This window comes from Chiloscyllium plagiosum, unplaced genomic scaffold (assembly GCF_037043375.1).
Source record: "Chiloscyllium plagiosum isolate Xiang-an unplaced genomic scaffold, Cpla_swu_hap1 HiC_scaffold_27, whole genome shotgun sequence".
In the NCBI taxonomy this organism is placed as follows: domain Eukaryota; kingdom Metazoa; phylum Chordata; class Chondrichthyes; order Orectolobiformes; family Hemiscylliidae; genus Chiloscyllium; species Chiloscyllium plagiosum.
The window spans coordinates 55,921,805-55,937,418 of record NW_028270165.1 but is presented as its reverse complement, the minus strand read 5'-3'; the positions used below and the strand labels follow the sequence as shown (position 1 = coordinate 55,937,418).

The following is a 15,614-nucleotide window of genomic DNA, read 5'->3' as shown; positions in this document are numbered from 1 at the left end:
ACTGAGCCAGCTGAAACTTGCTCAGTGTGAAGTACATTCCACATTGCTCCAAGAATTGCAAGCAGCAAAGCGTTTCCAGAACATCTGCTTGTCATTCTGTCCCTGGGGCGCTGATATTTGTCTCATCCCCAGGAACTGGACTACCTCCACTGGTGGAAAATTAAACCATTTCATTTCTACTTGCACGTTGTTCTGCGGGGTGGGACGGGGTGTAGGGTGGGGTGCGGGTAAAGTCCATTCGCTCTTCTGCTCTCTCTCTCTCTCTCTCTGAAACCCTTGGGGTGAGAGGTGTCAGTTACATTAATGCGGGGAACATGAACAACTTTGATTGTGAACTTTCTCCAAGGGTCTGTTATCGGAGAGATAGAAAGATGCTGTGCTGGCAGGACAGAAAGAAATGGACACCGAGGACTCTTCGCTCAGGTAAATTCACATGGTTGTGCAGTCTTCTTGGTGTTCAGAAATCGTCTTCACGCAGCAATCTTACGGAAAGTGTATTGCAAAGTGGGCATTGCTTTCTTTGCTGCGACCGCGCAGCAGTTAACATCTGAGCCCCAAGTGCCCCAGATGAAGAGAATCCGAGTGAAACCTTCACTCACTGAGAGTCATCCCCACGGCCCTGAGCTGAGGGACTGCAGGCAGTCCAACACGGAAGGGACGGTTAAAAATGAACCAGTTTTGCCCCCTCAGCCTCTCTGTCCCAGAGACAGGCAGTGGGGCGGCATAAACACGTAACATCATTCTCGCCCAGACAGAAGCCGTTCAGCCCATCGAGTCCACGACGACTGTCTGTCACTTGTCTCTCTCTCTCTCTCTGAGGTTATTCACAATCGGTGGTATCCGTCCTAATAGTAGGGGACTATGTCTGAGTCGTGATGCGGTTTCTGACATGCTTGTCATGCTCGTCTGAACCAGGGTGGCGAATTACTGCAAGGAATGGACAAAACCGCAAGGCATGTGTTTCAACTTTACCAGCTGATTGGCATCGCAGAGAACTGGGTTTGCGATTCGGTTCAGAGGAAACCGACGAAGACCAGAATTCCTCTGAGACCTCTAAAATCGTGCCACTTGATTTGACGAGTGCATCGATATGCTAGCATGCCATTTGGACATTCGGTAAGGAGATGCAAAGGCAGCTTGCAGAAGAGAGAGCACCCATCCAAAGGAAAGCAGCTCGAGGTGACATTGAACAATAGCAGAGGATGGTTTCGATCCATCGACCTCTGGGTTATGGGCCCAGCACGCTCCCGCTGCGCCACCCTGCTGCCGCATGCGGCGCCCTTTCCACAGAACACTTCAGGTTTCCGTCTGGCACGCGGCAGGCACGTTCGAGCCTGATGTCAAAGACCTCCACTGCTGCCGGGTAATATGCTGTTTCGCGGACGTATGGAGGCTGTGTAAATATAAACTTATTTCTAAATTCCCACATTCTGTTGGTCGAACTGTGATTTCACACTGAATCACAACATGTGTCACAGCGCAGACGGAGGCCATGCGGCCCACCTTCGCTCTGTTGGTTCTACACTTAAGTAAACGTGTGTCTCTATTCGTTTCATTCTCTCGCCTTCTCAGCGTAAATCTGCACATCTGAACGTGACCACCGAATTCCCTTTTGTGTCCATTGAATCTTCCTCTTTGTCAGTGTCAGACAGGGACTTACTGACCCTAACCAGTCCCTGTACGAAAACGTTCTTCCTAATGTCACTTTTACTTCTTTTCCTCGTGACTTTAAAATTCTGCCGAATCGTTGAGGATCCTTTCAGGTGTGGGAGCATTTTACAACATTATTTCCTGTTTCTAGGTCCCTCATGACTTGGAAAAGTTCGGTTCTCCGAGGAGAGCTGTTCCAATTTTCCAATCTCCCTTGATTGTTGACATTCCTCAAACACCGCACCACTCACGTCAACCTGTTGAACACTATCTCCAACCATTTCACTTCCCTGTCTTCTGCCTCATTCGTACTCCAAACAGCCCAACCTCGTTTCACGAAGGCGTTTTTTGAGAAAATTAATCAGAGAGTTTTGCACAAGTCAAGTTAAAAAACGCGGGCTCGTCCGGGATTTGAACCCGGGACCTCTCGCATCTCGGTGCAGTAAAGGACCCTAAGCGAGAATCATACGCCTAGACCAAAGAGCCAGAGGGCTGAGGCGCTACTAACCCCCCACGCCGCTTGCGCGACCTGAGACTTGCTCAGTATGAAATACATTTGAGATTGCTCTGAGAATTGCAAACGGCAAAGAGTTTCCCGAACAGCTGCTTCTCATTCAGTCTCCCTGCTGCTGTTTGTCCCGTCCCCGGGAACCGGGCTCTCTCCACTGGCAGATAATTCAACCATTTTGTTTCGAAACTTTTCTCTGACACCCGAGTGGCCAGTGACAAGCATTGCCCTCCTCAACATAGGATACAGAGAACAGGAGAAGACCACGCAGACCTCCACGAGTGTATCAACGCGACTGTGCACATTGGGCCAGTATATCACTGGGAAATATTTATGTCCAAGCTTTTTTTCGGCAGCAGATGAGAAGGCGAGGTGCAGAACAGAGCGCTGTTATACCGGAAAGCTGCTAAAGACGACATTGAGTGAATAGGAGAGAATGCTTTCTCAGCTGGGTTATGGTCCCAACACGCACCCGTTGTGCCAGGGGTTCCACCTCGGTTCCACTCTTCCTTCACTCGCAACACCCCACACCCACCTCCCATCGTGACAAGGCACTTTCCCCTGCAACCGCCGAATGTGTAACACCTGCCCATTTACCTGCTCCCTCCTGAATATCCAAGGGCTCAAACATACCTGCCAGGTGAAGCAGCACTTTTGCCACAACCTAGTTCACTGCATTCGCTGCTCACAGTGTCATTTCCCCAATGTAGCATGAAGCATAAACTGGGTGACTGCTTCGCAGAACATCCCGGTTCTGCCCGCGGAAAAAAAGGCCCTGACCTTGCGGTTGCCTGCCACTTTAACACATCACCCTGTTCCCTGGCCAACATTTCTGTCTCAGGCTTGCAGCAGTGTTCTAGCTCCAGATGAAAGAACAACACCTCATTTTCCACTTGGAGACCTTACAGCCCTCCGGTCTTCAATATCGAGTTCCATAACTTTAGGGCCTGAACTCCCCCATGTCCTTGACCCCTACCACACAAACGACTCCTTGTTATCACCTCGTCTGCTATGACACACTACGTATTGTTAGCCGCTAACAGTCTCCATTAACAGTTATTCGCCCTCTCACGCGGATCGTTATTCACTCCTACGTCCTTCCTATTGTTCTCTCTGTGAGCTGGCGGCAAACACAGCAATGTACATCGGAGACACTGAGCCAGCTGAAACTTGCTCAGTGTGAAGTACATTCCACATTGCTCCAAGAATTGCAAGCAGCAAAGCGTTTCCAGAACATCTGCTTGTCATTCTGTCCCTGGGGCGCTGATATTTGTCTCATCCCCAGGAACTGGACTACCTCCACTGGTGGAAAATTAAACCATTTCATTTCTACTTGCACGTTGTTCTGCGGGGTGGGACGGGGTGTCGGGTGGGGTGCGGGTAAAGTCCATTCGCTCTTCTGCTCTCTCTCTCTCTCTCTCTGAAACCCTTGGGGTGAGAGGTGTCAGTTACATTAATGCGGGGAACATGAACAACTTTGATTGTGAACTTTCTCCAAGGGTCTGTTATCGGAGAGATAGAAAGATGCTGTGCTGGCAGGACAGAAAGAAATGGACACCGAGGACTCTTCGCTCAGGTAAATTCACATGGTTGTGCAGTCTTCTTGGTGTTCAGAAATCGTCTTCACGCAGCAATCTTACGGAAAGTCTATTGCAAAGTGGGCATTGCTTTCTTTGCTGCGACCGCGCAGCAGTTAACATCTGAGCCCCAAGTGCCCCAGATGAAGAGAATCCGAGTGAAACCTTCACTCACTGAGAGTCATCCCCACGGCCCTGAGCTGAGGGACTGCAGGCAGTCCAACACGGAAGGGACGGTTAAAAATGAACCAGTTTTGCCCCCTCAGCCTCTCTGTCCCAGAGACAGGCAGTGGGGCGGCATAAACACGTAACATCATTCTCGCCCAGACAGAAGCCGTTCAGCCCATCGAGTCCACGACGACTGTCTGTCACTTGTCTCTCTCTCTCTCTCTGAGGTTATTCACAATCGGTGGTATCCGTCCTAATAGTAGGGGACTATGTCTGAGTCGTGATGCGGTTTCTGACATGCTTGTCATGCTCGTCTGAACCAGGGTGGCGAATTACTGCAAGGAATGGACAAAACCGCAAGGCATGTGTTTCAACTTTACCAGCTGATTGGCATCGCAGAGAACTGGGTTTGCGATTCGGTTCAGAGGAAACCGACGAAGACCAGAATACCTCTGAGACCTCTAAAATCGTGCCACTTGATTTGACGAGTGCATCGATATGCTAGCATGCCATTTGGACATTCGGTAAGGAGATGCAAAGGCAGCTTGCAGAAGAGAGAGCACCCATCCAAAGGAAAGCAGCTCGAGGTGACATTGAACAATAGCAGAGGATGGTTTCGATCCATCGACCTCTGGGTTATGGGCCCAGCACGCTCCCGCTGCGCCACTCTGCTGCCCCACGCGGCGTCCTTTCCACAGAACACTTCAGGTTTCCGTCTGGCACGCGGCAGGCACGTTCGAGCCTGATGTCAAAGACCTCCACTGCTGCCGGGTAATATGCTGTTTCGCGGACGTATGGAGGCTGTGTAAATATAAACTTATTTCTAAATTCCCACATTCTGTTGGTCGAACTGTGATTTCACACTGAATCACAACATGTGTCACAGCGCAGAAGGAGGCCATGCGGCCCACCTTCGCTCTGTTGGTTCTACACTTAAGTAAACGTGTGTCTCTATTCGTTTCATTCTCTCGCCTTCTCAGCGTAAATCTGCACATCTGAACGTGACCACCGAATTCCCTTTTGTGTCCATTGAATCTTCCTCTTTGTCAGTGTCAGACAGGGACTTACTGACCCTAACCAGTCCCTGTACGAAAACGTTCTTCCTAATGTCACTTTTACTTCTTTTCCTCGTGACTTTAAAATTCTGCCGAATCGTTGAGGATCCTTTCAGGTGTGGGAGCATTTTACAACATTATTTCCTGTTTCTAGGTCCCTCATGACTTGGAAAAGTTCGGTTCTCCGAGGAGAGCTGTTCCAATTTTCCAATCTCCCTTGATTGTTGACATTCCTCAAACACCGCACCACTCACGTCAACCTGTTGAACACTATCTCCAACCATTTCACTTCCCTGTCTTCTGCCTCATTCGTACTCCAAACAGCCCAACCTCGTTTCACGAAGGCGTTTTTTGAGAAAATTAATCAGAGAGTTTTGCACAAGTCAAGTTAAAAAACGCGGGCTCGTCCGGGATTTGAACCCGGGACCTCTCGCATCTCGGTGCAGTAAAGGACCCTAAGCGAGAATCATACGCCTAGACCAACGAGCCAGAGGGCTGAAGTGCTACTAACCCCCCACGCCGCTTGCGCGACCTGAGACTTGCTCAGTATGAAATACATTTGAGATTGCTCTGAGAATTGCAAACGGCAAAGAGTTTCCCGAACAGCTGCTTCTCATTCAGTCTCCCTGCTGCTGTTTGTCCCGTCCCCGGGAACCGGGCTCTCTCCACTGGCAGATAATTCAACCATTTTGTTTCGAAACTTTTCTCTGACACCCGAGTGGCCAGTGACAAGCATTGCCCTCCTCAACATAGGATACAGAGAACAGGAGAAGACCACGCAGACCTCCACGAGTGTATCAACGCGACTGTGCACATTGGGCCAGTATATCACTGGGAAATATTTATGTCCAAGCTTTTTTTCGGCAGCAGATGAGAAGGCGAGGTGCAGAACAGAGCGCTGTTATACCGGAAACCTGCTAAAGACGACATTGAGTGAATAGGAGAGAATGCTTTCTCAGCTGGGTTATGGTCCCAACACGCACCCGTTGTGCCAGGGGTTCCACCTCGGTTCCACTCTTCCTTCACTCGCAACACCCCACACCCACCTCCCATCGTGACAAGGCACTTTCCCCTGCAACCGCCGAATGTGTAACACCTGCCCATTTACCTGCTCCCTCCTGAATATCCAAGGGCTCAAACATACCTGCCAGGTGAAGCAGCACTTTTGCCACAACCTCGTCCGCTGCATTCGCTGCTCACAGTGTCATTTCCCCAATGTAGCATGAAGCATAAACTGGGTGACTGCTTCGCAGAACATCCCGGTTCTGCCCGCGGAAAAAAAGGCCCTGACCTTGCGGTTGCCTGCCACTTTAACACATCACCCTGTTCCCTGGCCAACATTTCTGTCTCAGGCTTGCAGCAGTGTTCTAGCTCCAGATGAAAGAACAACACCTCATTTTCCACTTGGAGACCTTACAGCCCTCCGGTCTTCAATATCGAGTTCCATAACTTTAGGGCCTGAACTCCCCCATGTCCTTGACCCCTACCACACAAACGACTCCTTGTTATCACCTCGTCTGCTATGACACACTACGTATTGTTAGCCGCTAACAGTCTCCATTAACAGTTATTCGCCCTCTCACGCGGATCGTTATTCACTCCTACGTCCTTCGTATTGTTCTCTCTGTGAGCTGGCGGCAAACACAGCAATGTACATCGGAGACACTGAGCCAGCTGAAACTTGCTCAGTGTGAAGTACATTCCACATTGCTCCAAGAATTGCAAGCAGCAAAGCGTTTCCAGAACATCTGCTTGTCATTCTGTCCCCGGGGCGCTGATATTTGTCTCATCCCCAGGAACTGGACTACCTCCACTGGTGGAAAATTAAACCATTTCATTTCTACTTGCACGTTGTTCTGCGGGGTGGGACGGGGTGTAGGGTGGGGTGCGGGTAGAGTCCATTCGCTCTTCTGCTCTCTCTCTCTCTCTCTCTCTCTCTGAAACCCTTGGGGTGAGAGGTGTCAGTTACATTAATGCGGGGAACATGAACAACTTTGATTGTGAACTTTCTCCAAGGGTCTGTTATCGGAGAGATAGAAAGATGCTGTGCTGGCAGGACAGAAAGAAATGGACACCGAGGACTCTTCGCTCAGGTAAATTCACATGGTTGTGCAGTCTTCTTGGTGTTCAGAAATCGTCTTCACGCAGCAATCTTACGGAAAGTCTATTGCCAAGTGGGCATTGCTTTTTTTGCTGCGACCGCGCAGCAGTTAACATCTGAGCCCCAAGTGCCCCAGATGAAGAGAATCCGAGTGAAACCTTCACTCACTGAGAGTCATCCCCACGGCCCTGAGCTGAGGGACTGCAGGCAGTCCAACACGGAAGGGACGGTTAAAAATGAACCAGTTTTGCCCCCTCAGCCTCTCTGTCCCAGAGACAGGCAGTGGGGCGGCATAAACACGTAGCATCATTCTCGCCCAGACAGAAGCCGTTCAGCCCATCGAGTCCACGACGACTGTCTGTCACTTGTCTCTCTCTCTCTCTCTGAGGTTATTCACAATCGGTGGTATCCGTCCTAATAGTAGGGGACTATGTCTGAGTCGTGATGCGGTTTCTGACATGCTTGTCATGCTCGTCTGAACCAGGGTGGCGAATTACTGCAAGGAATGGACAAAACCGCAAGGCATGTGTTTCAACTTTACCAGCTGATTGGCATCGCAGAGAACTGGGTTTGCGATTCGGTTCAGAGGAAACCGACGAAGACCAGAATACCTCTGAGACCTCTAAAATCGTGCCACTTGATTTGACGAGTGCATCGATATGCTAACATGCCATTTGGACATTCGGTAAGGAGATGCAAAGGCAGCTTGCAGAAGAGAGAGCACCCATCCAAAGGAAAGCAGCTCGAGGTGACATTGAACAATAGCAGAGGATGGTTTCGATCCATCGACCTCTGGGTTATGGGCCCAGCACGCTCCCGCTGCGCCACACTGCTGCCGCACGCGGCGCCCTTTCCACAGAACACTTCAGGTTTCCGTCTGGCACGCGGCAGGCACGTTCGAGCCTGATGTCAAAGACCTCCACTGCTGCCGGGTAATATGCTGTTTCGCGGACGTATGGAGGCTGTGTAAATATAAACTTATTTCTAAATTCCCACATTCTGTTGGTCGAACTGTGATTTCACACTGAATCACAACATGTGTCACAGCGCAGACGGAGGCCATGCGGCCCACCTTCGCTCTGTTGTTTCTACACTTAAGTAAACGTGTGTCTCTATTCGTTTCATTCTCTCGCCTTCTCAGCGTAAATCTGCACATCTAAACGTGACCACCGAATTCCCTTTTGTGTCCATTGAATCTTCCTCTTTGTCAGTGTCAGACAGGGACTTACTGACCCTAACCAGTCCCTGTACGAAAACGTTCTTCCTAATGTCACTTTTACTTCTTTTCCTCGTGACTTTAAAATTCTGCCGAATCGTTGAGGATCCTTTCAGGTGTGGGAGCATTTTACAACATTATTTCCTGTTTCTAGGTCCCTCATGACTTGGAAAAGTTCGGTTCTCCGAGGAGAGCTGTTCCAATTTTCCAATCTCCCTTGATTGTTGACATTCCTCAAACACCGCACCACTCACGTCAACCTGTTGAACACTATCTCCAACCATTTCACTTCCCTGTCTTCTGCCTCATTCGTACTCCAAACAGCCCAACCTCGTTTCACGAAGGCGTTTTTTGAGAAAATTAATCAGAGAGTTTTGCACAAGTCAAGTTAAAAAACGCGAGCTCGTCCGGGATTTGAACCCGGGACCTCTCGCATCTCGGTGCAGTAAAGGACCCTAAGCGAGAATCATACGCCTAGACCAACGAGCCAGAGGGCTGAAGTGCTACTAACCCCCCACGCCGCTTGCGCGACCTGAGACTTGCTCAGTATGAAATACATTTGAGATTGCTCTGAGAATTGCAAACGGCAAAGAGTTTCCCGAACAGCTGCTTCTCATTCAGTCTCCCTGCTGCTATTTGTCCCGTCCCCGGGAACCGGGCTCTCTCCACTGGCAGATAATTCAACCATTTTGTTTCGAAACTTTTCTCTGACACCCGAGTGGCCAGTGACAAGCATTGCCCTCCTCAACATAGGATACAGAGAACAGGAGAAGACCACGCAGACCTCCACGAGTGTATCAACGCGACTGTGCACATTGGGCCAGTATATCACTGGGAAATATTTATGTCCAAGCTTTTTTTCGGCAGCAGATGAGAAGGCGAGGTGCAGAACAGAGCGCTGTTATACCGGAAAGCTGCTAAAGACGACATTGAGTGAATAGGAGAGAATGCTTTCTCAGCTGGGTTATGGTCCCAACACGCACCCGTTGTGCCAGGGGTTCCACCTCGGTTCCACTCTTCCTTCACTCGCAACACCCCACACCCACCTCCCATCGTGACAAGGCACTTTCCCCTGCAACCGCCGAATGTGTAACACCTGCCCATTTACCTGCTCCCTCCTGAATATCCAAGGGCTCAAACATACCTGCCAGGTGAAGCAGCACTTTTGCCACAACCTAGTTCACTGCATTCGCTGCTCACAGTGTCATTTCCCCAATGTAGCATGAAGCATAAACTGGGTGACTGCTTCGCAGAACATCCCGGTTCTGCCCGCGGAAAAAAAGGCCCTGACCTTGCGGTTGCCTGCCACTTTAACACATCACCCTGTTCCCTGGCTAACATTTCTGTCTCAGGCTTGCAGCAGTGTTCTAGCTCCAGATGAAAGAACAACACCTCATTTTCCACTTGGAGACCTTACAGCCCTCCGGTCTTCAATATCGAGTTCCATAACTTTAGGGCCTGAACTCCCCCATGTCCTTGACCCCTACCACACAAACGACTCCTTGTTATCACCTCGTCTGCTATGACACACTACGTATTGTTAGCCGCTAACAGTCTCCATTAACAGTTATTCGCCCTCTCACGCGGATCGTTATTCACTCCTACGTCCTTCCTATTGTTCTCTCTGTGAGCTGGCGGCAAACACAGCAATGTACATCGGAGACACTGAGCCAGCTGAAACTTGCTCAGTGTGAAGTACATTCCACATTGCTCCAAGAATTGCAAGCAGCAAAGCGTTTCCAGAACATCTGCTTGTCATTCTGTCCCCGGGGCGCTGATATTTGTCTCATCCCCAGGAACTGGACTACCTCCACTGGTGGAAAATTAAACCATTTCATTTCTACTTGCACGTTGTTCTGCGGGGTGGGACGGGGTGTAGGGTGGGGTGCGGGTAAAGTCCATTCGCTCTTCTGCTCTCTCTCTCTCTCTCTCTGAAACCCTTGGGGTGAGAGGTGTCAGTTACATTAATGCGGGGAACATGAACAACTTTGATTGTGAACTTTCTCCAAGGGTCTGTTATCGGAGAGATAGAAAGATGCTGTGCTGGCAGGACAGAAAGAAATGGACACCGAGGACTCTTCGCTCAGGTAAATTCACATGGTTGTGCAGTCTTCTTGGTGTTCAGAAATCGTCTTCACGCAGCAATCTTACGGAAAGTCTATTGCAAAGTGGGCATTGCTTTCTTTGCTGCGACCGCGCAGCAGTTAACATCTGAGCCCCAAGTGCCCCAGATGAAGAGAATCCGAGTGAAACCTTCACTCACTGAGAGTCATCCCCACGGCCCTGAGCTGAGGGACTGCAGGCAGTCCAACACGGAAGGGACGGTTAAAAATGAACCAGTTTTGCCCCCTCAGCCTCTCTGTCCCAGAGACAGGCAGTGGGGCGGCATAAACACGTAACATCATTCTCGCCCAGACAGAAGCCGTTCAGCCCATCGAGTCCACGACGACTGTCTGTCACTTGTCTCTCTCTCTCTCTCTGAGGTTATTCACAATCGGTGGTATCCGTCCTAATAGTAGGGGACTATGTCTGAGTCGTGATGCGGTTTCTGACATGCTTGTCATGCTCGTCTGAACCAGGGTGGCGAATTACTGCAAGGAATGGACAAAACCGCAAGGCATGTGTTTCAACTTTACCAGCTGATTGGCATCGCAGAGAACTGGGTTTGCGATTCGGTTCAGAGGAAACCGACGAAGACCAGAATACCTCTGAGACCTCTAAAATCGTGCCACTTGATTTGACGAGTGCATCGATATGCTAGCATGCCATTTGGACATTCGGTAAGGAGATGCAAAGGCAGCTTGCAGAAGAGAGAGCACCCATCCAAAGGAAAGCAGCTCGAGGTGACATTGAACAATAGCAGAGGATGGTTTCGATCCATCGATCTCTGGGTTATGGGCCCAGCACGCTCCCGCTGCGCCACTCTGCTGCCCCACGCGGCGTCCTTTCCACAGAACACTTCAGGTTTCCGTCTGGCACGCGGCAGGCACGTTCGAGCCTGATGTCAAAGACCTCCACTGCTGCCGGGTAATATGCTGTTTCGCGGACGTATGGAGGCTGTGTAAATATAAACTTATTTCTAAATTCCCACATTCTGTTGGTCGAACTGTGATTTCACACTGAATCACAACATGTGTCACAGCGCAGACGGAGGCCATGCGGCCCACCTTCGCTCTGTTGGTTCTACACTTAAGTAAACGTGTGTCTCTATTCGTTTCATTCTCTCGCCTTCTCAGCGTAAATCTGCACATCTGAACGTGACCACCGAATTCCCTTTTGTGTCCATTGAATCTTCCTCTTTGTCAGTGTCAGACAGGGACTTACTGACCCTAACCAGTCCCTGTACGAAAACGTTCTTCCTAATGTCACTTTTACTTCTTTTCCTCGTGACTTTAAAATTCTGCCGAATCGTTGAGGATCCTTTCAGGTGTGGGAGCATTTTACAACATTATTTCCTGTTTCTAGGTCCCTCATGACTTGGAAAAGTTCGGTTCTCCGAGGAGAGCTGTTCCAATTTTCCAATCTCCCTTGATTGTTGACATTCCTCAAACACCGCACCACTCACGTCAACCTGTTGAACACTATCTCCAACCATTTCACTTCCCTGTCTTCTGCCTCATTCGTACTCCAAACAGCCCAACCTCGTTTCACGAAGGCGTTTTTTGAGAAAATTAATCAGAGAGTTTTGCACAAGTCAAGTTAAAAAACGCGGGCTCGTCCGGGATTTGAACCCGGGACCTCTCGCATCTCGGTGCAGTAAAGGACCCTAAGCGAGAATCATACGCCTAGACCAACGAGCCAGAGGGCTGAAGTGCTACTAACCCCCCACGCCGCTTGCGCGACCTGAGACTTGCTCAGTATGAAATACATTTGAGATTGCTCTGAGAATTGCAAACGGCAAAGAGTTTCCCGAACAGCTGCTTCTCATTCAGTCTCCCTGCTGCTGTTTGTCCCGTCCCCGGGAACCGGGCTCTCTCCACTGGCAGATAATTCAACCATTTTGTTTCGAAACTTTTCTCTGACACCCGAGTGGCCAGTGACAAGCATTGCCCTCCTCAACATAGGATACAGAGAACAGGAGAAGACCACGCAGACCTCCACGAGTGTATCAACGCGACTGTGCACATTGGGCCAGTATATCACTGGGAAATATTTATGTCCAAGCTTTTTTTCGGCAGCAGATGAGAAGGCGAGGTGCAGAACAGAGCGCTGTTATACCGGAAAGCTGCTAAAGACGACATTGAGTGAATAGGAGAGAATGCTTTCTCAGCTGGGTTATGGTCCCAACACGCACCCGTTGTGCCAGGGGTTCCACCTCGGTTCCACTCTTCCTTCACTCGCAACACCCCACACCCACCTCCCATCGTGACAAGGCACTTTCCCCTGCAACCGCCGAATGTGTAACACCTGCCCATTTACCTGCTCCCTCCTGAATATCCAAGGGCTCAAACATACCTGCCAGGTGAAGCAGCACTTTTGCCACAACCTCGTCCGCTGCATTCGCTGCTCACAGTGTCATTTCCCCAATGTAGCATGAAGCATAAACTGGGTGACTGCTTCGCAGAACATCCCGGTTCTGCCCGCGGAAAAAAAGGCCCTGACCTTGCGGTTGCCTGCCACTTTAACACATCACCCTGTTCCCTGGCTAACATTTCTGTCTCAGGCTTGCAGCAGTGTTCTAGCTCCAGATGAAAGAACAACACCTCATTTTCCACTTGGAGACCTTACAGCCCTCCGGTCTTCAATATCGAGTTCCATCACTTTAGGGCCTGAACTCCCCCATGTCCTTGACCCCTACCACACAAACGACTCCTTGTTATCACCTCGTCTGCTATGACACACTACGTATTGTTAGCCGCTAACAGTCTCCATTAACAGTTATTCGCCCTCTCACGCGGATCGTTATTCACTCCTACGTCCTTCCTATTGTTCTCTCTGTGAGCTGGCGGCAAACACAGCAATGTACATCGGAGACACTGAGCCAGCTGAAACTTGCTCAGTGTGAAGTACATTCCACATTGCTCCAAGAATTGCAAGCAGCAAAGCGTTTCCAGAACATCTGCTTGTCATTCTGTCCCCGGGGCGCTGATATTTGTCTCATCCCCAGGAACTGGACTACCTCCACTGGTGGAAAATTAAACCATTTCATTTCTACTTGCACGTTGTTCTGCGGGGTGGGACGGGGTGTAGGGTGGGGTGCGGGTAGAGTCCATTCGCTCTTCTGCTCTCTCTCTCTCTCTCTCTGAAACCCTTGGGGTGAGAGGTGTCAGTTACATTAATGCGGGGAACATGAACAACTTTGATTGTGAACTTTCTCCAAGGGTCTGTTATCGGAGAGATAGAAAGATGCTGTGCTGGCAGGACAGAAAGAAATGGACACCGAGGACTCTTCGCTCAGGTAAATTCACATGGTTGTGCAGTCTTCTTGGTGTTCAGAAATCGTCTTCACGCAGCAATCTTACGGAAAGTCTATTGCAAAGTGGGCATTGCTTTCTTTGCTGCGACCGCGCAGCAGTTAACATCTGAGCCCCAAGTGCCCCAGATGAAGAGAATCCGAGTGAAACCTTCACTCACTGAGAGTCATCCCCACGGCCCTGAGCTGAGGGACTGCAGGCAGTCCAACACGGAAGGGACGGTTAAAAATGAACCAGTTTTGCCCCCTCAGCCTCTCTGTCCCAGAGACAGGCAGTGGGGCGGCATAAACACGTAACATCATTCTCGCCCAGACAGAAGCCGTTCAGCCCATCGAGTCCACGACGACTGTCTGTCACTTGTCTCTCTCTCTCTCTCTGAGGTTATTCACAATCGGTGGTATCCGTCCTAATAGTAGGGGACTATGTCTGAGTCGTGATGCGGTTTCTGACATGCTTGTCATGCTCGTCTGAACCAGGGTGGCGAATTACTGCAAGGAATGGACAAAACCGCAAGGCATGTGTTTCAACTTTACCAGCTGATTGGCATCGCAGAGAACTGGGTTTGCGATTCGGTTCAGAGGAAACCGACGAAGACCAGAATACCTCTGAGACCTCTAAAATCGTGCCACTTGATTTGACGAGTGCATCGATATGCTAGCATGCCATTTGGACATTCGGTAAGGAGATGCAAAGGCAGCTTGCAGAAGAGAGAGCACCCATCCAAAGGAAAGCAGCTCGAGGTGACATTGAACAATAGCAGAGGATGGTTTCGATCCATCGACCTCTGGGTTATGGGCCCAGCACGCTCCCGCTGCGCCACTCTGCTGCCCCACGCGGCGTCCTTTCCACAGAACACTTCAGGTTTCCGTCTGGCACGCGGCAGGCACGTTCGAGCCTGATGTCAAAGACCTCCACTGCTGCCGGGTAATATGCTGTTTCGCGGACGTATGGAGGCTGTGTAAATATAAACTTATTTCTAAATTCCCACATTCTGTTGGTCGAACTGTGATTTCACACTGAATCACAACATGTGTCACAGCGCAGAAGGAGGCCATGCGGCCCACCTTCGCTCTGTTGGTTCTACACTTAAGTAAACGTGTGTCTCTATTCGTTTCATTCTCTCGCCTTCTCAGCGTAAATCTGCACATCTGAACGTGACCACCGAATTCCCTTTTGTGTCCATTGAATCTTCCTCTTTGTCAGTGTCAGACAGGGACTTACTGACCCTAACCAGTCCCTGTACGAAAACGTTCTTCCTAATGTCACTTTTACTTCTTTTCCTCGTGACTTTAAAATTCTGCCGAATCGTTGAGGATCCTTTCAGGTGTGGGAGCATTTTACAACATTATTTCCTGTTTCTAGGTCCCTCATGACTTGGAAAAGTTCGGTTCTCCGAGGAGAGCTGTTCCAATTTTCCAATCTCCCTTGATTGTTGACATTCCTCAAACACCGCACCACTCACGTCAACCTGTTGAACACTATCTCCAACCATTTCACTTCCCTGTCTTCTGCCTCATTCGTACTCCAAACAGCCCAACCTCGTTTCACGAAGGCGTTTTTTGAGAAAATTAATCAGAGAGTTTTGCACAAGTCAAGTTAAAAAACGCGGGCTCGTCCGGGATTTGAACCCGGGACCTCTCGCATCTCGGTGCAGTAAAGGACCCTAAGCGAGAATCATACGCCTAGACCAACGAGCCAGAGGGCTGAAGTGCTACTAACCCCCCACGCCGCTTGCGCGACCTGAGACTTGCTCAGTATGAAATACATTTGAGATTGCTCTGAGAATTGCAAACGGCAAAGAGTTTCCCGAACAGCTGCTTCTCATTCAGTCTCCCTGCTGCTGTTTGTCCCGTCCCCGGGAACCGGGCTCTCTCCACTGGCAGATAATTCAACCATTTTGTTTCGAAACTTTTCTCTGACACCCG

At 50.0% G+C, this 15,614-nt stretch overlaps 1 protein-coding gene and 1 non-coding gene across 2 annotated transcripts in view; both read right to left on the bottom strand.

Annotated features, from left to right (window-relative positions):
* The window catches only part of LOC148144190 (uncharacterized), a 244,929-nt gene that overhangs the window by 129,610 nt on the left and 99,705 nt on the right, over positions 1 to 15,614 (bottom strand). The gene's annotated exons all lie outside the window — the stretch shown is intronic.
* Positions 1,194 to 1,265, bottom strand: trnam-cau (transfer RNA methionine (anticodon CAU)). The gene has a single exon. It is a non-coding gene; the product is annotated as a tRNA-Met (tRNA).